The sequence below is a fragment of the Rhinoraja longicauda genome, chromosome 12, assembly GCF_053455715.1.
Source record: "Rhinoraja longicauda isolate Sanriku21f chromosome 12, sRhiLon1.1, whole genome shotgun sequence".
NCBI lineage: Eukaryota > Metazoa > Chordata > Chondrichthyes > Rajiformes > Arhynchobatidae > Rhinoraja > Rhinoraja longicauda.
The window spans coordinates 15,771,088-15,796,361 of record NC_135964.1 but is presented as its reverse complement, the minus strand read 5'-3'; the positions used below and the strand labels follow the sequence as shown (position 1 = coordinate 15,796,361).

The 25,274-nt window shown below is 40.2% G+C and overlaps 1 protein-coding gene across 5 annotated transcripts in view; it reads left to right on the top strand.

Annotated features, from left to right (window-relative positions):
* The window catches only part of zbtb20 (zinc finger and BTB domain containing 20), a 230,607-nt gene that overhangs the window by 146,647 nt on the left and 58,686 nt on the right, over positions 1–25,274 (top strand). For all 5 annotated transcript variants that reach the window (XM_078409123.1, XM_078409120.1, XM_078409122.1 and 2 more), the window contains exons 3-5: positions 4,144–4,250; positions 16,019–16,100; positions 25,123–25,234. The gene's annotated coding sequence lies outside the window, so the exon portion shown is untranslated. The remainder of the gene's footprint in view (positions 1–4,143; positions 4,251–16,018; positions 16,101–25,122; positions 25,235–25,274) is intronic.

Genomic DNA, 25,274 nt, shown 5'->3' with positions numbered 1-25,274 from the left:
GAAATGGCCCTTGTCTCGGAAACCAACACTTGGCTTATTAATATGCACAGCAGGTAGACGCCAGCTAAACATGTGGTATGTCGCAACTAAATTTGAAATGGCTGTGGGGATGGTGTGTAATGTCTTTGTGATCAGACTACGAGTTCACCTGAGTGTGTCTAGCAGGTGGCTACGTTGAGAATAAAAGCATCCGCTTTTGTTGAAATGTAATAATTATGCTCCGTATATAAGCAGATGCTTAATTTTTGTAGCCTAGTACTGGGTAAAGCGTGGATTGTTGCCAGACTGGAAAGACAGAAGTATTTAACATTTGTTCCAGTGATCAGTGCAAAGCAGTGTATGGATCTGCTGCACAGCCATGATGTAAGCCGATAGCTGACTGTATTGAATTCTTTCTGTGGTGACCTGCGTACAACGTACATACATAAAAAGCTCTTTGACCAGAAGTACACTGGGTCTTTCATCTTAACCAAACTAGTTGGCTCTTGGCTCAGCTTCCTGCAGTATTGAATGTCATATGACTTTATAACTTGAGCTTGTTTGTACAGAAGTGCTTCATTTGTTTCAAAAGGATTTTGCTGAAGGGAAATGAAGTACCTGGTAGTTGCTGGGAAAAAAGTATCGCCAACATTTTAAAAACTCAACATCTTTACCAACAATCTGAATAGATTGGATTTTGAAAATGTCCAGAAATAAATGCCATTGTTTTTACTGAGGCCCGCGAGGATTTAAGTAACTCTAAAACGTCCCTGCAAATGTGTATGTTGTAAGTGTATCTGACAGGCACAAAGCATTTAAGTGTTAGACAAATCCAACTTTAGCTAGCTTCACTCTTAAGCAAATGTAGAATCAGATTTTCCTAAAGTAAACTTATTGATGCCCGTTTCATGTTTTGTTAATAAAGGAAAGGTAATATATCTCTACCAAATTCATGATGTTATGATGCAATTAGCTTTGGGAATTGTTTATTATGGCAAAACGAGTTTGAAATGTCATCCTGAGCATAGCAGGACTGTTTGACTCATTATGACATGATTAATTTAGTAATCCTTTTGAAAATGTGTAAACTAGTATTAAAACAACTTTTCAATATGTTGCTTTCTCAGATATTTTCAAAATATATCACAGTACAATATACATTTTGGCAATTATATCAGGAGTGTGCAAGGCTAAACTGAAGTGACTTTCTCATTCACAAAGATATTTTAATTTGACTTTACTGTGGATGTGAGAGGTATAGTTTTATGGTTCCACATATTTTAATTTGTAAATATTTGCATAAAATTCTTTAAATACTAAATCCGAGCAATGTTTACATAACTTCATGGTAAAAACATGAATAATATTTTTGTTTGTTCAGAGTTGCAGGTAAATTTTACCAATGATAGGAAGATAAATTGGTGCATTATTTTCCACGACTTTCTTGTTTTCCACAGTCTGGAAATAAAAAGGTTGAGGTTATGTTGAATGTTAAAAAATCCTGTTTCAATTATATTTTTGTTAACCCAATTTTATAATTTTGCAGCTGTTGTAAGTTGAATCACTGGTTTGCTACCTGAGGAATTTCAATAGTTGATTCCATATCACTCGCCTTTTGTGTATATATAAGAATTTAAATGCTTAAATTATGATTTAAATGAATTTAGAGGATCTGCTAAGTTTGATGTAGTAACATTATTGATAAATACAAAGGATGTCTAAGTCATGCAATTCAAGATTTATTTCTCCATTTATTTTGCTTGACACTTCAGCTCTAAATTGAGATTTTTGATCCATATCCATGGCGCACAACCTTTTTATGCGGAGTAGGCCGGGTTGATAATCCGAAGCATTTGAGGGCTGCCATGTGTATATGTAAATCTTAATTTCCTTGCTCCTGTCATTTGAGCTACATCCTGACGATGGGCTCCTAACAGAAAGCAATCGTGGCCCCAACTTTGGTGCTGTGATTTTTTTCCCCTCATGTTTACACATTTTGATTTTAACTTTAACAATTTAGTCGCATAGGTGATTTTTAATAGTTTTATATTTGAATGTTTGAAACTGCTGTATTTTTACAGATTTTACATGGGGTAAGCCTGTGGCCTTGGCTTAGCTACCTTCATAACCATTCTGGGGTTGTTGCTTGCTATTTTCCCTTTGCTGCACGAGGTCACAACGACCAGGAGCTGCCCTTGAAAGCATATTAGTGCGTAACAGTCAGACTGTCTATCCTGAAGTTATATTGAGGATAGTTGTTCTGCACCATGTCTTCCAAACAGTTGCAGCAACAAAAATCTTGTGGCTTTTTATTTTGCTTTTTATATGGGGAGTACAGGTCAACTGGCCTGGCATCCCATGGGAAGTGGAGAGTTGGGACCTCGCCACTCAAAACGAGGCAGGCTGGATAGATTTGTTCTGCAAGCCTGTGAGGATTTATTCTTCCTGTGTATCCGAGCTCCATATAAAGTTGCACAATGATTTGGTCAATTACTCTCAGGTTGGTCTTTATAGAAATGTGACGAAATAGAAAATCAAAAGAGAATTTGTCATCGTCAAATTCACAGATAAATAAACTCACAAGTACTATTCCCATTAATCAATCCTTCAAGATTCCCCGTTTATGTTAAGTTTTAGTGTGATTAATTGTGTTTGAATTTTTTTCTCTCGGATATTTGTATTTTGGTTCTTAATTTAAAACACTATTTTGCTCTGCTATTCCCCTAGGGATTAAATGACCTAAAGGTCTTTTGTGAAGGTAGAGCCATTGCAGACCTTTTGAACTTGTCAACACTTGTGAAATTAGAATATTTTTAAACTAGATAATGTTTAATGCTTATAGAGCCACAAACCAGCTTGCTTTGTTTGGCAGTGGGAACTGTTGCCAAGTTGTCATTTGGCAGTCTCTTTCTGATGTGGTGAATGTTTGTGCATCAATGAAGTGAGCTTGTTCTGTCTGCTGTGATGTCCATGTTGATTTTAGTTTGAATTTTCACCTGGCTGATACAAAATGCCTTTAATGAATTTAAGAATTCTTGGAAAATGTTCCCTCCTTTGAGGCAGTGTTGAAAACCTGGAGATCTACAGCATGACTTTAAATATAATTTGAAAACATAGAAATGGGTTAAAACAATAGGAAAAATTAAAATCAAAATAAATAACGATTTTAGATTTACTTCCTAAATGTTACAAAGAATACTGATTAGGTTTCTTTGTAGGTTGATGCTTATATATTAACATTTTTCATTTTTTTAAAACATTGATATTGTAAAGCTGAAAATGCTATTACCATTGGCACAGCTTGAAATTATTTTTCAGCCATTACTTGATGTTGAGTTAACATTACTTTAGTTTCTAAAATGATCAGTTATATTGTTATTCTACAATAAAAGGTATTATGTGCCTCTGAAATATGTTTTTTTAAATAGACAGTTTGGCCAAATAAATAGTCACTTTAGATTTAGATTCAGGCCCTTCGGACCACTGAGTCCCCATTGAACATCGATCACCCATACACCAGTTTTAGTTATCCCACTTTTGCATTTTGCACTAGCAACAATAACCTACAAACCTGCATGTCCTTGGAATGTGGGAGGAAACTGGAGCACCCAGAGAAAACCCATATGGTCACAGGGTCAACGTACAAACTCCACACAGACAGCCCCTGTAGTCAGGATCAAATTCTGGTCTCTGGCACTGTGAGACAACAGCTCTACTGCTGCACCACTGTTGGTCAAATGTTGAATCAAGGTTCTCAAATCTTACTGAAGCCCAGGAGTATCTGCGATAACTATGTAAAACTTCTGCTGTTGCAAAAAAAAGTGTGCAATAACTGCGGGAGACAATGTAGAACAAGTGTTTTGTTTGACCAAGAGGCCCAAGATTTCAGTATCCTGCCCCGATGCTCATCCACCCAAAGCCATTGACACTTTAAAGTGAAGTGATGGGCCTGGAAGTTCGCTCGGAGCATCCCTCCCATGCTTGAGCTTTGAGCAGTCCACCAGGACAGTGCATTGCCAAAATAAGAATCTTATGCAAATTCAAATATGAGTGCACCACCCATCAAGTTGTTAAAGAAAATGATACTGACAGCCGAAGGGCATGTTAGCAGCATTTAAGCTATAAATACTGTATGGTAAATTGGGATTCTTGCATTTTTTACAGGACCTGCTTTCCATCTCCGTTCATCACATGCTGACATTGCACACCACAGTTTGGTTCTAACCCATGAAGACCCTTTTGCCAGCATTATTTCAAGAGGTCATGTACAGGTTCGTTTCAATTTTGATTCTTTCTGACTGTTGCCTGACTTCAAGGTATTTTTGGTGCATCATATCACTTTTTGGAACGTTTGTATGGAGAGCTTTATCCTGCTGTTGCTGTTCGTATCAAATAGTATGGATAAGGCTGATGTTGTTGGTCTGCCGTAGAGGATGAGGTTGATGGGAAGAAGTTATCGCAGTCAACGTGCTTTAACATTTATAACAGGTCACAACAGCAGCAAAATAATGGGGCAGCTAACGGCGACACTGCCTTCAATCGGAGCCAGGTTCAATCCTGATCTTGGGTGCTCACTCTCTGAAATTTGGATGTTCTCCCTGTGACCATATGGGTTGCCGTGGGAGCTCCGGTTTCCTCACACATGACAAAGACATGAATGATTGGCTACTGTTAATTTCCCCTCGTATGCAAGAGAGTGATTGATTCTGGGCTTTGGGATTTTACCACCAGAACCCCTCCTTAGTGGTAGATTGGGAGGGGGAGAAATTAATGAGATTATGGGGAAAATAAAATGGGATTATTCGAAGAACTAGTGTAAATGGTCGGCCCAAACTTGAACCTGTATCTGTGCTGTATCTCTTTATGACTCAATAACAAGTGCCATCAGCACATCGAATGCACCAAATTTACATAAGTGCATCAGGAACTACATTGAGGCTCTTTCCTCCAAGACAAAATGGTGCAACTGCTTCCTCCTGGAAAGATAAAACTGATGGAAGATTGCTAGTTTCTGCACACATCCATCTTCCTAAAGTGCAAAATGCCACAAACTGCACATGCAGTAAAACTCTTATTAATCTGACATAAACAGGACTTTGCTGCCAGACTGGCAGATTTTGCACCAAATCCGATGTTCACGGGGAGCCAGATGCTGAACCAGTGGTATTTTCAAATGTCCCATTTGTGGTTTCTCAGTGTTTTGCAGTACATTATCTTGCAAGTTCCCTTTAAACAGACCAGGATCTTTATGAATGGAGAAAAAAAAATCATTTCCTCCAAGTTTGCTTATATGGTTATTGGGCAGGTGTCTCGTAGCCAATCTGCGCCAGTTAAAATATTGAATTCAATATCAAGTTGGTTAGAGAAAGCAAACTAAAGCAGGAGAAAGTAGTGTTGGATTGGGAGGTAAGAGACACAAAATAGAAGATTATTTTTTCTTTTAGCAACTGAAAGTTGACTTGTAAAAGTTAATTTTCAATTCTGGAAAATCACAAAAAACTGAAGATGCTAGAAATCTGAAACCAAAACATTAAATGCAGCCATTAAGTACAGAGTTCATACTTCAAGTCGAAGAAAGTTATCAACATCAATCAGGAACCTGTGCCGCACCAAGACCCATCTTGTATATGTATGTGACAAATAAAGTTGACTTGACTTGTACCTGCAGGAAGGAATCAAAATCCTAGCTCAGAGGCTCTTTGTTGGGAGGTGGAAGGCTGTTGAGCTTCTGTTCAGGGATATCAGATGGCCTTAGAAGATGGCTTCAAAGTGATTCTGAATGCCTTGTTGGCAATTGCAGCACCCTAATCTGGGATGTGGTAATACAGATAACTGGCTAAGTGATACCACACATGATGTATGATGGTGTAAACAGACTGGTGTCATCTGGAGAGGTTATCGGGTTCCTTTCTTGCAGAACAAATATTAAATTTGTATATTAAAGCTATATTAAAGCTCAGCTAGAGAATAGTTTCGGACAGGTGTCTGGAAGCCCCATTCCACAGTGATAGACAAAATTGCAATGATAGCTATCTAAGCTTTGTTGGGAGTTGTGCAAACAGTCACTATCTATGACTTCTGTTTCATTGAGGTTGCTGTAAGATACTCCATCATGGTGAGTTCCATTGCCACATTGTTGTCTACTTGGCTTCCATAGTCATGAGACAAGCTGGCATTCATATAGTCTATGTCTTCACACCACAATCTTGTGTTGAAGCGCTTCCTGCCCTCTGAGAGATGAAAGGTAGGCCTCCTCTACACCATTGTCTGAAACTGCATGAGCAAGCTGGCCTGAAATTGCAGATTTTTCTTGATGCTGATGTGCATTTTTCATGTGAATTATTGATATAACAATCTGTTATTTTTTTACTAGTTTGTGGTGTTCAGAAAAGTGGGACAGATGTGCGGTATTTATCTGTGTCAAAAGCAAGTTATTGCCAGACAAACATCAGAAAAGCTTTGTACTTCCTTCAAAGCCTCTGGGACAAGTATAAACAAGGCAGACAACTGTGGATCTTCTTCATCAACATACTAAAATATCCCTGATCATCAGTGCAAATCTGCACCAGTTAAAATATTGAACTCAATATCAAATTATTTGGGAGAAGCAAATGAAAGCAAGAAAAATAGAGTTGGCTCAGTTGACAAAAAATATTATTTTTACTACTGGCAATTGAAATCTGAAGGAGCTATTTCCATACTGCACTATAACACTTGGGTCTGTCAAATTAGCAAGTTCCACTGAGTAGAGGTGCACCATGAAAACAGGCCCTTCGGCCCACCAAGTGATCTTTGACCATCGACAGCAATGTCCTGGTTTCTGCATTTGACTGCATGTCTGGTGATAAGAATTTAGTCTGATTTCGATGTAAATGGTTATTATTATTAGTCTCAACATTTTTTTACAGCAAAAAAATGCCTGGCACGATGCATAGGAATTGAAACTACTATTATTGGGTTGAAATTTAGGAAGAAAATTGACTTAAAATTACTGTAATTTTTATTATTTCAAAAATAAACATTATTCACAGCAATACTTGCAGTTACAAAAAACACAGTGCATGTCTCTCTTTATATTTGTCATGTTTTTGACTATGCATTCAGTGTTCTTGGGTCTATACATTGGTAATATTTGCATACTTTGTTCTCTGGCTTGGCACAGGTGTTGCCTATTCCAAAATTGCAGTCCTTCCCCACCAAACCTTTGTGTTGACTCCACCAAGCTTCAGCGCATCCCTCAGTGCATTCTCCTGTGGTGCGGAATGCTCCCAGAATATTTTTTCCATGAAGGATAGGTAGTTAGGCAATGTCCAATTGCCTGGGACATTGCATGGCAACTGGGCCAGGTCCATCTTTCGCAGCACCAGGGGCAAATAGAACTTCAGCACATAGTGGCACTTGGCACCTGCATACATTTGTTTCAAGTGCAGCCAGGTGCAACCACACAAAGGTGGTCAACAGGGTGAAGGCAATGGTGGGTATGCTTTTGCCCCGGCTGTTCAGGAAATTGTGCATTGGAAACTATCTGATCCGTTCCATCTTGGATCCCCAGATGAGCCAGAAGATGGCTGGGCAGATTAGCGGGGAATGGGCCACACCTTGCACCGACTATTGTACTACCAAGAGCACCATGCATCTGAGGATCAGGTTCTTGACAGTTATTGAGAGGGACCACCATCCTGGTTGAACCTTCGTGTCCGTTGTGCACCATAGAAAGAGGGAAATGGAATAGAGAATCAGGGTGTTATTCCACTGCATTATTAAGATGGAGTATCTTTTAAAGATGTTTTAAAAAGCTATGAAACTACTTGTCCACTTATAACATTAGAGAACTTGAACACTGTTTTTTTAATCTGAACGATGGGACTGTTAACAAGGAGATTGAACTATATCTGTCAAAAAGACCTCTGGTTATGCAACATTTTGAAAGCTTTAATTCAACATGCAAGAAAAGTGAGTGCAGTTTTTGATATCTTTGGCAGTGTTAATGTTCTGTTAGCAATATCTTGGTACTGTACATGATTGTTCTGCATGAAATTCTTGTAAAACAAGCTCCCTTTCCACCCATTTTTCATTTGAACATTTTGAAATTTGAATATGGAAACAGTTAATATTTGAATAGTTATGCAAAAGGATTGGATTTACTCTTGTGCATTAATAGCTAATGTTGCAGTAACTGGTGATGAATACACATTTGGCTTTGGTCTGTTTGTTTCAATTAGCAAGTTTTTTTTATACGATCCCTCCTGGAACACTCCTCTTATTAACGCTGTTTTAAAATGTCAGCTCCGTGTGGTATTTTGCTAGATTCGTTTTTGTTTAATGGGGACTCACTGCCTAGTTCTACAAACCGGTGAGTTATTTAAGATGATGAAAACCCAGAATATAAATCATATTGGTCGATAGAAGGCAATGTTGTTCCTGTATCTAAAGTTTCACACATCGAGAAAAAGAAAAATAGTTAGGATTACAGTTGGAGATCATGTGACGTGTATGGCCGTAATGTTAGGATAGTTAAAGGTACAACATTAACATATAAAGATTTGACTGGAAATTGTTGCAAGCTGCCAAGGTTTTCTCCTTTCATTATATTTATTGACTTCGTCTATCAGGCTTTGCTAGAGTAAATCATATGACGAATGATTTTACTCATTTTTAGATTCTATATTGTAAATGTGCACCAATCTTTGCACCTTTTTCAATGATTGGAGCTAAAAAAATTAACCACTGATTTTCTTTCAACTGGGATCCCCAAATGCTGAGATGAGATTCCTGACATTCAGGATATAATTTTCTAAATGTTTCTGGATTTTTGGTGTATTCATTGGCTGAAGTGGATTGTTTTTGTGGTCTTGTATAAATACATAGTATTTTCCACCAATAATGCATGTACTTCTCTTACTGGCTGATGCTGTTGTGAAGAGATTAGGTCAGAAGTGATGTGAAATGCCTCAGTATTTCCTAAGATCTCTGAAAGTTAAGCAGCATTTCCACTTAACCACCATTTTAGTTAGGATATCGGGCATGCCTTAAGAATGATAATTCTGAACCTACTGAATAGTTACACAGAACAAATGTGTGTCAACTACAATTTCCTTTTCATTTATCCATTTTGAGTCTACTCATGTGCCCTGATACCAATTCCTTAATAATGGACTCTAGCATTTTTCCTACTATTGGTAACTGTTTAAATGACCGTAATACCTCATTTTGTCTCATCCGCCACTTAAGTAATGGTGTTATCTGCAACCTTACAATCTCTGGGACACATTCTATAATCATTGGTATTTTGAAAGATACGAACCGATATTCCTATAATCAGGCTTCTTAAAACCAGTTCTTCAGGTCCTGGGAAATTGTCAGCTTTCTCTGTTTCTCGTAATTTTTCTGTTTTATTTTAACTGATGCTGATTTCTTTTCATACCATCATTTCCAAGTTGAATTTATTTTGGGGGGCACTGATACACAGATGCAAAACAAACAAATGAAGAATCCTTACTGAAGACCTAAGAGATTGCAAAAGGAATAAATGAGATCAACGAATCTTAAACATTTAGTTAAGGAAAGAGTTTAAGTACTTTGGGGTTACAGAATACTCTTGAAGCCTTGTTGCTGATTTATACAAAATGTCTACAGCAGCAATTGTTTAGTTGATTCAAATGCAGTTTACAAAGACACCTCATTTGCATTATGTTATCAAGAATTTAATTGACTAATGCATTTGACAAATAAAAATTTGTTCTCTTTAATTTGCCCTCCTGGCTAAACATTGGCTATGTTTAGCCAATGTAGCAGGGTGAAACCAGTAAATCCTTTTCTTCTGAATTGTTTTTCCAAAATATTTTAACATTTTAGGTTGTTGAATGTAACTCGTACCATTATGAGTACTTTAAGTAGCACTTCAGTTTTCATTACCATTTCAAGTATTAACTGTTCATGTTAGAATATCTGAATTGGATGCATGCTTTGCAAAAAAAACTTTTTATTTTCTTTGTTTACATTAACTTATCTACCGCAATCTTGTTCCCCTTTTAACCACCTCCCCTCCGGGAGATCAGCCTCTCCAGCACCTCCTCCAAACGGAGCTGTTCGATCCCATGCAATATCTTGGTGAATCTCCTCTGCAACCTCTCCAGCATTATCCCATCCTTCCCATAGAAGGATGATGGAACTGCACGCAGCACTCCACTTGATGTCAGACCAAGGTTTTATAAAGACCCACAGTGCTAGACTAACTCAACGGGTCGAATGGCTCAGTTTGAAGAAAGGTCCTGATCCAAAGGTCAACTATCCATGTTCTCCAGAGATGTTGCTTAATGCCGAGTTACTCCAGCCTTTTGTCCTTTTTGGTAAACAAACATCTGCAGTTCCTTGTTTCTACAAAGTTTTATAAAGTTGGAAAATAACCTCCCTACTTGTGTATTTGATGCCCTGACTAATGAATATCAGTATCCTATATGTTTTCCTAACCACATTTTCTACCCGTGTTGGCACCTTCAGGGATTTGTGGATTTGTACTCCAAGGTCCCTCTGTTCATCTGTACTCCCTAAGGTCCCACTGTGGTCTATAACTCAGCTGCATTAGTATTCCCAAAGTATATCACCACATTTGTCTAGATTAAATGGCATCTGCCATTTTTCAGCCTACTTCACCAACACAAGAATATCATTCTGCAGCTGAAGTCTTCCTTCTGTTAACATACTGTTAATAACTCCACCAACCTTCATGTTACCTGTAAACTTAGTGATTATGTCTCCACATCTACTTTTGTCATTCATGTATATTACAGACAGCATTGGTTGGCCATATACTGCCATTCCAGATTTGAACCCAAGATAGACACAAAATGCTGGAGTAACTCAGCGGGACAGGCAGTATCTCTGGATAGAATGAATGGGTGACGTTTCGGGTCGAGACCCTTCTTCAAACTGAGAGTCAGGGGAGAGGGAGATGAGGAAGTGCCTTGGATCCTATTGGTCTTAACCTTTTGAAGCATAAAACCTTGTCAAAGGTCTTCCTAATATCGATGAGACCACATCTACTGCCATGCCCTAATCAATACACTTCCTTACCTTTCAAATAATTCAGTCATATTAGTCAGACAATATGTGCCCTTGACAAAGCCAGTTTGACTGATGATAAGTCCTTGTCTTTCCGAGTGATTATCAATCCTCCCCCTCAATGTTTTTCCAATATATTCCCTACCACTAATGTGAGGCTCATAGGTCTATAGTTACCAGGCTTTTTGCTGCCTTTCTTGAAAAGGGAAATCATGTTTGTTGTTCTCTCATCATCTGGAACCTCACCTGTGACCAGCAGGTGAACCTCTTCCCTTGCCTTCTATACGCCTGAAATAAATTCCACCTGGTCATGAGGGTATATCTATTTTTAAGCCCACAAAGTCACTGAGTAATTTCTCTTTATTTATGAAGAAGACACAATCGCTATGCTTCCTTTGTAAAAAAGGATGAAAAGTATTTATTGAGTTCCTTGTCTCTGCCTTCTGCCTCCACATGGATTGTCTTTTTTTTTTAAATGGGCTCTTCTCTTTCCTGATTTATTATTTTGCCCTTAATATGCTTTTGGAGCGTATTCAGTTTTCCTTCATCCGATCTGCCAGTAGTTTCTCGAGATCCTTCCTAGCCTTCCTAATTTTCTTCCTCGGGATTCATAGAGGAAAATGGACAGATGACATTTTGTGTCTTCTACAAATGCGGCTTAATCTCTTGATTATTTTCAATATTTTCTGTTTTTATTTCTGATTTCCTACACTGTTATTTTGCTGTAGGGAGAAGGGTCTCGACCCGAAACGTCGTCTATTCCTTTTCTCCAGAATGCTGTCTGACCTGCTGAGTTACTCCAGCTTTTTGTCTACTATTATTTTACTCTTGTCATAACTTATTAGTGCTCTGTTGGCTTGATTGCTGTAACCAAGTTGTAGCCCGATGAGTGCTTCAGTAAAAATGCAAAACCAATAGGGTTAATAAAGTGTACCTGAACCTGAACAGAAGTTGGTAAAAGTTGAAAAAAATAAATTAAAGAAAATTTTAACTTTTAAAAGGAAAAATAGTCTATTATTGCAGCTCTCTAAACATGTTCTGCTTGAACCATGACCTTTGCTGAATGCCAATAACCCAATATACAATGAACTTTGAGTACTGACCTTATCTAACTTAACAGGAAATCTGAATTCCTGAAAACAATTGTAATGGAACCACAGTTTAATCCCTTGTTTAAAAAAACCCAGTCAAAACTATGTTGTCTGGCAATTGTATTTGCTATACATTTCAATCTAACCACATTCTATAAGATTAGTATATGATTAGATAATGGAATAAATCTTAAGGGTTGAAATTAGCAACTTTAATGGCAAAAAATGATTACGACTTAGAAATATCTCGGTGACTTTACATTTGACTTTAGAGATATAGCGCAGAAACAAGCCCTTGGGCCCACCGAATCCACCCCAACCAGCAATCACCCATACACTAGCACCATCCCACGCACAAGGGACAATTTTCAATTGTACTGAAACCAATTAACCTACAAACCCGTACATCTTTGGAGTGTGGGAGGAAACCAGAGCACATGAAGAAAACTTTGGATGTCACAGGGAGAAAGTGCAAACTTTGTACAGCCAGCTCCTGTAGTCGAGATCGAACTCGGGTCTCCTGCACTGTAAGGCAGCAACTCCATTGTGCTGCCCTAGAGCTTGTCTTAGACCCAGAGCTTGTCTTCTCAATCTCTCATTTACAACATCATGAAAACTATTGATTTTCAGCTTTGACATCACTTGACTCTGCCTCTCCTATGCCCACATGCTGCTGAAATTTTCATTCCATATCTTTGTGCCCTCTAGACTTGATTATTTCAATGCAATTCCGAAAAACAAGTGCTTTCAGCAAAGCGGCTGTTCAGCAACACAGCACTAGAATGTCAGCCTAGATCCTTGTGCCATAGTCCCTGTGATGGAAACTGACTGCACAGCTTTGTAAGTTGGGCAAGAGAGCTACCAGCTGAGCCACAGACCAAGAGTGACAAGAATATTTGTTTGTCATGTGCACTGGATATAACCTGGAACAATAAAATTCTTTCTTATTGCAGATTTACAGGCATAGTGGACACAACAACAACAAAAAATATAAACTGTCAGTTATTCTAAGTAAACTAGACCATGATATCGCAGGTGCTGCACAGAGTAACCATCGTAGTGTAAAGTCTATAATAGTCCAGTGTTGAGGTAGGATTATGGTTAGGATTGTACAGTGGTTCAATAACCTGATGGTTGATGGAGGAAACGGTTTTTGAACATGGAGGTAACAGTTCTCGGGCTATTGTACCACCTCCCTGATGGTAATAGCAAGATGAGAATGTAGCCAGGGTGGTGTGGCTCTTTGATAATATTTGCTGCCTTTTTGAGGCTGCACTTCCTTAGGTCACTTCTGTGGTGGGGAGATCACTATCTACGAAAGTACGCATGCAGGTACAGCAGGCAGTGAAGAAAACCATTCATTGTGAGAGAATTTGAGTTTAGGAGCAAGGAGCTGGGCTTGTATTCGCTGGAATTTAGAAGGATGAGAGGGGATCTTATAGAAACGTGTAAATTGAACAGGGTAGATGCCGGAAAAATGTTCCCGATGTTGGGGGAGTCCAGAACCAGGGGTCACAGTTTAAGAATAAGGGGTAGGCCATTTATGACTGAGATGCGGAAAAACTTTATCACTCAGAGAGTTGTGAATCTGTGGAATTCACTGCCACAGAAGGCAGTGGAGGCCAATTCACTGGATCTTTATTAGAAAATTAGAGAATTAGCTCTTGGTGCTAAGGAAATCAAGGGATATGGGTAAAAAGCCAGAACGGGGTACTGATTTTGGATGATCAGCCATGATCATATAGAATGGCGGTGCTGGCTCGAAGGGCTGAATGGCCTACTCCTGCACCTATTTTCTATGTTTCTATGATGGACCGGGCAATGTCCACCACTCTCTGTGGCCTCTTTCATACCTGAATGTTCACATTTCCGAACCAGACAATGATGGAGCCAGTCAGTATTTTATACTCTTATCGAAGTTCAATGGAGTATTCAACAACATGATGAATCTCCTCAACAATCTGATGAAGTAGTGGCTTTGATGAGCATTATTTGTGATTGCATCATTTTGCTGAGCCCAGGATAGGTCATCAGAGATGTGTATGCCCAGGAACTTGAAGTGTTAACCCTCTCTACTGCCGTCCCACCAATAAGCCAGGTTATTTCCCTTTCTGAAGTCCAATCTTTGGTCTTGCTATCATTGAGAGCAAAATTGTTCTGTCACCACTCAACCGGATTATCAATGTCCCTCCTATACTCTGGCTTGTCATTGCCTGTTTTTGTCCAACGGCAGTGGGAAGGTGAGCATTGGATGGCATTGCCGTTGTGTCTGGATGCACTGTATTTGGGATAGAGTGAGCACTGGGACTGAATTCACTGCCCCTGTGCCGATGCCTGTGAGGAGGAAGTTCTTTTGGCGATCTTACAATTGTTTCGTTTCGTTGGGTTGCTGTTAATTACTTAAATTATTGCATCGTATGGGAGGCGCATTCCCAATCTCGTTGTACCCCTGGGTACAATGACAATAAAGATATATTGTATTGTATTGTATTGTATTGAGGTCTGCCGATGGGGAAAGTGGAGAATCCAGTTACTTATGGAGGAACAGTGTCCGAGTTCCCTGAGTTTGACAATGTTTGGAAGGGATGATAGTGTACTTGATGCACAACTGCCTGACGTACTTGCTCCTGTTGCCCAGGTAGTCCACGCGGGTGATAGTACACCATCAGGGCCAGATGTTTTCTGAAGATTCACACTCTGGAAGGACTTTCTGATGCTATTTGGGATTGTGATGTGCGAAATTGTACTTGTATAAATTCAGAAATTCTACGTTCTTTAGCCAAATGATTTTTTTTCCAATTATAAAATGGTATTTTTATATAAATTAAGAAAGCAATCTCACAGAATACTGTGGGAAAGGCAATGTGGCTCTTTTTAGACTAACGGTAAAATTTGGGGTGTTTCATAATAGATGTGGTTACAAATGTGCTGTTGTTATATATTTTGTTTTTATATGTATATGTGTGTGTGTATGTATATATATAATGTATATATATATATATATATATATGTGTATATAGTTACAGTTACTTCGGGAACACCAATATATTCAAGTGAAACTTTTAAGTTATTATCGACAGTTCACTGAAACAGTTTCCAAGCTCAAACATGGTCTATGAGAAGACAGGTTTAATTCACAAGATATCAATTAGCAAAGCCACAACACAGACCACGTGCATGCATTACACCATTATTTTACTCAATTTTTTAGACAACTAGACCAAGTGGACCCGTTGGGCCCATTCATCATAGAGGGGGGACAGGGAAGGGGAGAGGGTGTCACTGATCTGGGCCCCGTGGTGCCAGCGCTGCAGCCAGAGCAATGTCTTAGTCTGTCAAAAGAAACTATAAGAAATTAAAGTGTTTCTACTGCAAATGAGGTATTACAGAAGTTTCCTGTTGCATCCTACAGTGGAGTCTAGCATGCAAATGTAGAAACCAGTGTGAATGAATTTTAACTATTTTTAACAATAGGTGTTAATTTTATGGTTCACTCCTTCCAGATCTCTTATTATCTTGGTTTTCAGCCAATTGGTTTACTCCTTTTGATATCAAAATCTTCTCAGACTTTCTTATATACGACTCCAGACCACAGAGCTATGGTTGACCCCAAGCAATCTATAAAGGATAGGTCAGGATGTTCAATAAATACTCTCTATGCCTGCAATGTCCACAAACAATATATATAGTTTGACAAATCCCATCAAATGCGAATAGATATTGTATGGTTAAGAGACTTAATCGCTTATTAGAATCAGGCTACTGCGGAATTTGAATTCCTGGCAAGAGCATTTTTACTTTTTCTTCTGGAAAGGTTGTCTAATATTCAACAATGAAAGTAAATACTTGAATTCCATACATATTAACAAATTCTTCTCTTTCATCAGTGTACACCAATAGAAGTGCCCAGTATAATTTGAGTTTGGACGAACATGCATAAAGGATAAAGTTCATCAAGAATTATTTGCTGTAAGTTGCTCCGCTGTTATGTTTTGGAAATTGATTTAAAGAATACGCGGTAACGTGATTTAATTAATTTTAGCTAATATGTCTGAAAGTAAATGAAAGAATGTTACCTTTATTTTTTTTAATTATATATCTGTGTATTTGAAGATAAAGATGTACTTTTTGACAAAATAGCTAGCGAAATGCTGATCGCTCGAACTGAGTCAACACCCAGAGATTAAAGTACTAGATTTCAAAATTATTGACAAATGAGGGAATTTGTCTAGATTTGGAACACAATCTAAAAACAGGGTTAAAGTTAATGCCAAAAATCAGTTTGAAAGAAGTTACCATAAAGCGGTTAATCTGGCATGCTTGGGAATTAGATGGTGTACAATTGGATGTTATTTTGTATTAATTGCCCAATGTGGTTTAGATTCAATACTGTAATAAAACCTCCACTAAGTTTAAAAGGAATGTGGGAAATTGGGCCCCAGTGGTTTACAAAGATACGCAGGGAAACAAGGCTCTGGTGCGTTTCAAGGATACATGTGGGAAAATAGTCCCTGCCCGGTAGGTTTGAAAGGGACAGGGTAAATGGGGATCCTATCGACTTTCAACGAAGCATGGGAAATAGGATACCAGTGAGTTTTAAGTATACAAGGCAAGCGGGACCCTGTTGAGTTTCGTGGGCACACGGGAAATGGGGTCCCGGAGAGTTTCAAACACAATCCAGGTGCTGAATAATCGGGATTCCCACATAATCGGATAGTGGGATATCAGTTTTCTTGGAAAAGGATACTGAAAATGAAGGAAATCAGAGATGAAACTAAACATAGCTGCTTTTTAAAGCGCAAAATCTGAATAGCCACGTTTTTGTGAGCAACATTCTGTGACGCTTTCTAATGTGGTACCAAAAGACAGCATCATTAGCAAAATCAAGGTCAGGGTAAAATCCTAATTCACGTGAATCCACTTTATCCAAAGTGAGAATATTTAATTTCTTCTACAAGTTTTAAAACCCAAATAATAACATGTTTAGCAAGTTTCAATCAGCATATATGCAAGGAAATTCCTGGAATGCACTACCAGGGGAGGCAGTTGGAGTAGATTTGATGGCGACGTTGGAGGGTGATTTGCACACAACTGAGCTCAAATATGACAGCTGAAGGCTCCATTTGCAGAGATTTGTGTGATTTATTTTGTTTTTGGCATCCAAATTAAAGAATCCCAGTGAGACAAACGTGAGGTATTTGGGAGAGGTCATCTGTTGCTGGCCTGATTTACCTTGGCCTAGTTCTCACCCCCCCCCCCCCTTCTTTCAGTCTGAAGTAGGGTTCCGCCCCAAAATGTCACCGATTTCTTTTCTCCAGCGATGATGTCAGACGCTGAATTTCACCAGCCTCTGCAGTTCCTTCCTCCACAGGTATTTGGTAGAGTTGCCACCTAAGAAGAGTGGAACTTGTAAATAGAGCAATTGAGTTGTTGAAGGTAGTTAGCTACCAGGAACAGTGAGACCACCAGATTCAAATAATGTAATTTCCCCAAACCTAGTGTGGTGATGAATGGGTGCATGCAGAAGGCATTCTTTGGAACAATGATTAGATGCCATGAATGCTTATAGTCATGCAGCACAGAAACAGGCCATATTTGGCCCATATCTCTCTAATCTTTTCCTATCCATGTACCTGTCCAAATGTCTTTTGAATGTTATTATAGTACCTGCCTCAGCTACCTCCTCTGCCACTCGTTCCATACACCCAGTGTGAAAAAGTAGCTTCTCGGGTTCCTATTAAATCTTTTCCCTCTCATCTTAAACCTTTGTCCTCTCGTTCTTCTTTCCCCTATTCTGGATAAAACTCTTGATGCATTCACCCTACCTATTCCCATCATGATTTCATTCACCTCTATGATTCACTCCTCAGCCTCCTGCACCTCAAGGAATAATGTCCTAGCCTGCCCAAGCTCTGCTGAAAGCTCAGGCCTTCAAGTCTTGGCAATATCCTCGCAAATTTTCAATGCAGTCTTTTTAAGTTAATAATGCTTCTCGATAGAAGCTGTTTCCAGTGCAAGGAACTAGACCAAATTTAGATATAAGTTATAATGCAACCTTTAGGAACTATCATGAAGTGATACGATTTGCTGCTGGTTTCTATGAATTGTCTTCATTAATGGTGCATTCTTGTATTCTACTTCCTGAAAACTTTAAATAATTATTCTTGGCAAATGTATTAAGCAAAACACTTATTTGCGGTTAAAGAAATGGTTATAACAGTTAACAGATGTAAAATATTGTTTGTTTTGTAGCAGATGTAAGAGACAATAATTCTTAATAACTTTGTTATTGAATCACTGTAAAGTTTATAGAATTATAATTCTGTTGTTAACTTAAAAGTAGTCCGTAGATTTGGTAACATATGTGATTGATTTAGAGTTGGTTCCAATTCTAGCTCAGTACAGAAAGTGCTGGAAATACCCGACAGCATCTGTTGATAGAGAAAACATGACCACAGTATTTTTGAACATTTCAAATTCTTGAACCATTGAGTAGGTTTACACTCCTCCAAGGCCTCTCTCTGTGGCTCTCACATATCTGAACTTTATTCGGCCAGATTTAAAGGGCTCGTCATGTTGGCCTCAATTAGTGAGATGAGGTCTAGTTGGTGAATAGTCACAAACCGGGCCATTCCCTGCCACCAATCGCAGGTTCCCCATTGACAGTCCGGCTCAATTCCCCACGGCAGCTGGCAAACTGGGCCGGACTCTGCTGTCCTGGAGGGCATGTTTGGTTAGTTGGTTGGGTGGGCGGGAAGCCGCCGGGCCCCTCAATTCCTTTCCCCTCCCCAGAACCCACAGACTAAGGCAGCGTCCCCGGCAAACCTGCACACGATGCCAGTGGAGCCCGGGGTCAAAGCGGGCGAGCCTGACTCGCAAGAGAGGGAGGCGCCGGCCATCTGGGGGCCTTGCCGCCCAAATGGGAACATGGTGTACAGCCGGCACCACCAACACCGAGAGAGCTGCCCTTGATGTCGCCAGCGCCACCACACACATGGAGCAGCCGCTGGCTGCACTCACCCTCACTGCAATCACCACCCAATGCAAGGGCGTGATTTATTTCCTGCCCAGACTCTGCAGAGATCCCCACTTGTACTTTAGAAACCACCTTCCGACCTTTACACAAGGAGTCACAGTGCTCCACCGTCCGACTTAAAGCGATTTAGGAATGACGACCGGTCGCCAACTCGAGACATTAACTCTGTTTCTCTTTCTGACCCGCTGAGCTTTTCCCCGCGGCATTTCTGCCAAACTCCACATCGAGTCAGCCCAACCCCGCACATCCAAACCAGGGATTGCAAGACCTCGCTGACCACCACCACACCTTGTTGTGACCTCCGGGAGCCCCCAACGGAGGCCGCGCAGCAACCGCCTCCCGGCCGGGGCAGCCACCACCGGCAGAGCGGGGCGCTAAGGCGCCGGCTGCCCATTGGTCCGTGCAGCCCCGCCAATACATTCAAACCGTGGCGGTTGGGGAGCGGCGCGCGCAACACAGCGTCCCTGCTGATTTCAAACATTTAGGGATGCCGATTTCAAGCAATTAGCGCGGGGCCTGCGAAAGGGCAGGGCCCATAGCAAATGCTACCTTTGCTACTATGTTAATCCAGCCCTGCCCAGCTGATATTCTCCAAATAAAAACATCTGAACTTTGGGTTAAGCCCTCTAAAACCTTCATGGCAACCTTCTGCAATTTCTTTGTGGTTGCTCTTTTTTGCAGGTGAGCATCTTGTTTAAATCAGAGAGAATGAATTATATAATTTATTTTGCCGGCATCACCTAAAAGTAGTTGAAGGAGACAGATTGAGGTAGTCATTAATTCTTCTCTGTTTTCAGCTAAAGCCTCAGGTGGATAATTGGAAATATTATTTAGCTGGAAGTATTTCTAGGTTCGCAGCAGAATCCCTTTGAGAATTAAATTAAACCATTGCAGTTGCAAATCATTGTTTTATTTGTTCCCAAAAAATAACTTGTTTGACAAGTATTGTCCAGATATTTTTAAATTCAGGAAGAAATATAACCTGTAAATAAAAATTGCTGAAATCACATTTGTTAATGGTATCTTGGTCCACATAACAATAATGATCTAATACCAATAATTGCTATATGTAAAATGAGGTTCGTGCTGTTTATAAAAAAAACTGACTTGATAGTTTGATTCTTTGTTATATTTGGATGGTCTTGCAGCTTTTTAGCATTATGACTTGAAGCTCAGTAAGAATAGAAGTTAAAGGTTTCTGCATTCTGGCTCCAGCGGTTTGTTTTGTGCAGTGTGAATGGATGGATAATGCTCTTTATTTGGGGAGGGTTTCAACCACATCAAACACTCATAACTAGCCTTCTGTCTGACTTTCGTTTGTTGAATGATTGCATTCTTTATTAATGAGCTGGTTACTATAAATAAATATGCTGTCTCATTCAAATGCTGGCAAATCTTCCATATATTTGCAGCATGTTTGCATTAAAGACGTTTAAAAACTTCTTTCAAACTTGACTAGGAAATTGATAGGACGATGCCTTAGTCAAATCTCAAGTAAAGTCTAAAGCCTTGTTTATTTTGCAATCGGCCACCATGGTATTCCAAACAATAGCAAAGAATGAATATCCTGTTTATGGGTGGGTTGAGGAGAGTCAGTCTACCCCACGACAATAGGGGGAGGAGTTGTACAGTTTGAAAGCCACAGGGAAGAAACATCTCCTGTGGTGTTCTGTCTTGCATCTTGGTGGAACCAATCTGTTGCTGAAAGTACTCCTCAGGTTGACCAGTGTGTCATGGAGGGGGTGAGCTGTATTGTCCAAGATGCTCCGCAGTTTGAGGAGCATCCTCCCCTCCAAGACCACCTCCTATGAATCTAGCTCCGCCCCCAGGATGGAGCCAGCCTTCGTGATGAGTTTGTTAATCCTGTTGATGCCCATGGCCTTCCCAGCTGCTGCCCCAGCACATAACAGCGAAGAAAATTGCACTGGCTACCACCGATTGGTAGAACATCTGCATCTTACTGCAGATGTTGAAGGAGCGGAGCCTTCTCAAAACGTACAGCCAGCTCTGCCCCTTCTTGTACAGGGCCTGGTGCGTTCCTGGGCCAGGCCAGTTTACTGTCCAGGTACACTCCAAGGTATTTGTACTCCCTGGTAAACTGCACATCCACACCATTGATGGATACAGGGGACAGGGGTGTTCCTCTCCTCCTAAAGTCCACCACTAACTCTTTAGTCTGGTCGGTGTAATAGTTTAATGTCGGTTAATAGTTTATGAAACCTCTAATCAACTAGCAGTTCGGTTAAGGCATTTCAATTGTCCCTTTTTTAACTTGGTCAATTTTTTTGGTGGCGTGGACATCTCAGACAGATAAAATGTTGTTGCCTGTCCCTAATTGTCCTCAACAGTGCATATTTCTGGGCTGTTTCAGAGGACATTTCAAGATTCAACCTCGTATTACGAGTCTGAAATCACACACAGGCTGGAGCAGTTAAGGACTGCAAATTTCTTCCCCTGAAGGACATAAATGGACCAAATGCGCTTTTACAACAATCCAGCAGTTTCATAGTCATCAAGTTTTCAAGGTTTCACGGTTAGTTTATTGTCATATGTACCAATTAGGTACAGTGAAATTTGAGTCACAATACAGCCATGCTAAGTGAAAAGCAACAAGACACACAACCACATAAACGTTAACATAAACAACCACCACAGTGGATTCCACATTCCTCATTGTGATGGAAGGCAATAAAGTTCAAACTTCTTCCTCTTTGTTCTCCCTCGGTCAGGGCAGTCAAACCATCCGCAGTCGGGGCGATCAAAGGCCCCACAGCCGATCGAAGCCTCCTTCGGGATGATCTAAACTCCCGCGTCGGGTCGGTTGAAACTCTCTCCGCTCTTGGAGCTCCCGAATTGGCCTCTTCTCACCAGAGACCGCAGCTTGACGATGTTAAAGTCCACAGGCCCCGCAGTTGGAGTTTCAATCCCCGGCAAAGGGTGAATCCCCAACTGGTGAATAGCCTTTTGTTAATATTCCGGATCATTAACTAAATTGAAATTCCACAGCTCACATGGTGACATTCGAACTCTGGTTCTATATTATCAGTGCAGGATGCATGGCGGCACGGTAGCGCAGCGGTAGAGTTGCTGCTTTATAGCGAATGCAGTGCCGGAGACTCAGGTTCGATCCTGACTACGGGTGCTGCACTGTAAGGAGTTTGTACGTTCTCCCCGTGACCTGCGTGGGTTTTCTCCGAGATCTTCGGTTTCCTCCCACACTCCAAAGACGTACAGGTATGTAGGTTATTTGGCTGGGTAAATGTAAAAATTGTCCCTAGTGGGTGTAGGATAGTGTTAATGAACGGGGATCGCTGGGCGGCACGGACTTGGAGGGCCGAAAAGGCCTGTTTCCGGCTGTATATATATGATATGATATGATATATGATTCTGGGTTACTTAACTATTGTTTCACCACAAAATGTGTAATGTTTCTTCCTTTCTGGGCACCATAATTGCTCCTGCAAGCTCTCCAGAAAATGCTATTCTCTCTGACCACCCATTTCGATCCCACTACAATTTCCCAGTCTCTTTTCGTTCCCTATCTCCAACTTGCCCTAATTCCTAGTCACATGATTTTAATCACTGCCTTCCCAAGTCTGAATCCTGATTGATCCCAACTTCTGTTGACATTTTCTGAGATCGGGACTACTTTTTGGCTGTTTGTGTTGGCATTGGACACCAACCAAGAGGAGTGGGTGGCGATTGGGTACTGATTTTGTGTTGGAAATTTAAAATGCAAAGATCTCCTCAGTTGCTAGCAGTAGAGGTTCTTCCAGACTATCTAGAGAACCCTACCTGCTTTTGGCTTTAGGGAAGTGAGAAGGACTACTGATGGATTGGAACCACTGATCAAAATGGTATTTTTTGTTTATAAGGGACACCTTGTTGGAGTAACTCTGTGGGTCAGGCAGCATATCTGGAGAACATGGATAGGTGATGTTTCAGGTTGGGGGAACCCTTCTTCACACTAATTGCTTATTATTGTGGGGTGGGGGAGAGAAAACTGGAAGTGAGGAGGAGCAGGATGAAGCCTGTTAAGTGACAGTTACAGGTGAGGGGAGGTTTTTTGACAGGCAGTTGGTTGGACAAAGGCCTGAACTGAAAAGACAAATGTACAGTATCCTCCATAATGTTTGGGCCAAAGACCCATCATTTATTTATTTGCCTCGGTACTCCACAATTTGAGATTTGTAATAGAAAAAATCACATGTGGTTAAAGTGCACATTGTCAGATTTTAATAAAGGGTATTTTTATACATTTTTATACATTTTGCACCAGGTTGACGCTCCAGCTCACATCCCTGTGATACAACACTTGTTATGTTTGCCAGCAAGAAAAGATATATGCCTATTGTCTTTCCTGTTAGTCAATCTTTTCTTGAAATCCGATTTGTGGTGGCGGGACTGTCGTATGTTGAAAGGCTGGAGCGATTGGGCTTGTATACACTGGAATTTAGAAGGATGAGGGGGGATCTTATTGAAACATATAAGATAATTAGGGGATTGGACACATTAGAGGCAGATAACATGTTCCCAATGTTGGGGGAGTCCAGAACAAGGGGCCACAGTTTAAGAATAAGGGGTAGGCCATTTAGAACGGAGATGAGGAAGAACTTTTTCAGTCAGAGGGTGGTGAAGGTGTGGAATCTCTGCCTCAGAAGGCAGTGGAGGCCAGTTCGTTGGATGCTTTCAAGAGAGAGCTGGATAGAGCTCTTAAGGATAGCGGAGTGAGGGGGTATGGGGAGAAGGCAGGAACGGGGTACTGATTGAGAGTGATCAGCCATGATCGCATTGAATGGCGGTGCTGGCTCGAAGGGCTGAATGGCCTACTCCTGCACCTATTGTCTATTGTCAAATAGAACTTGAAGCGTTTTGGTAATTTTCATATTACCGATTTGTTTTTCTCCAATAACTTATTGGGTTTATTTTCTCATTATCCAATTTAAAAGAAATCATCTGTGCTGTATGTTTGAGGAATTGTTGCCTAATTTATGTATATTTATCTTTATTATGTATTTCTCATACATCCATTCACATTTCTCGTGTACAACCATTTTAGGAGAAAAGTAATTTTTTATATTCATCTCCTTCCCAAGGCTTCTAAATTTTAAAGACCTATGTATCATTTTCTGCCCATTTTGCATTTCTTCCGCAGTTGTTTTCAATTACACTGACTTGTGTAAATAGGGCAACCTTTCATCATCAGAGCACATGTTGATAGTGAGGTTTGTCTTATTTAATTCTTGCACTTTAGCAGTGCTACATCCTACTAAAGGTAGGAATCAGTACTTAAGCCATGGCAAGCTGAAATGGGTGATTTCCATTTCCAATGTGGATATCAGCAATTATAAATAGTTCATATAAATAAAGACAAATTAGAGACAGAATTATATCTCTTATCCATGTTCAGTTATTCTCCATTTTATATTTGCTTTGTTTACTTAGAGGAATTGCTACAACGCCCATTCGGCCCAGCAGGTCCATGCCAACCATCGATCACCTATTCGCACTAGTTCTATGTTATCCCACTTTCACATCTACTGTCTACCCACTAGGGGCGATTTATAGTGACCAATTGACCTATAAACCCAAACATCTTTGGGATGTGGGAGGAAGCCGGAACACCCTGAGGAAACCCACGCGGTCACAGTGAGAATGTGCAAACTCCACACAGACAGCAACCGAGGTCAGGATGGAACCGGGTCTATGGCATTGTGAGACAGCAGTTCTACCAGCTGTGTCACTGTGCCACCCCCTAACCCCCTCTTGCACATGCTTAAAATCCAGATATTTGACTCAATTCATTACTTGCCTGTATTAGAATAAAAATGTTCATTAAGTCCTCTTGAATTGAGAAGTTCAACCGAAGGTGTTAAAATACATAAAGGCAATTAACTGAACACATTTTATCATGTTGTTATTAAGTCTTGTAAAATCTTTCTCCAAACTCTTTAGGTTACCGTGTAATTCAATGGCAACTGAAAGCTATTTTTGGACAGTATGAGACAAATGTCTGGACCCGGTGACCTGATTGTGCAATACAGGGGCAACTTTGCAAAATCTGAAGGTACATTATCTTGCATATATTTAAATCCGGGCAACGGTTA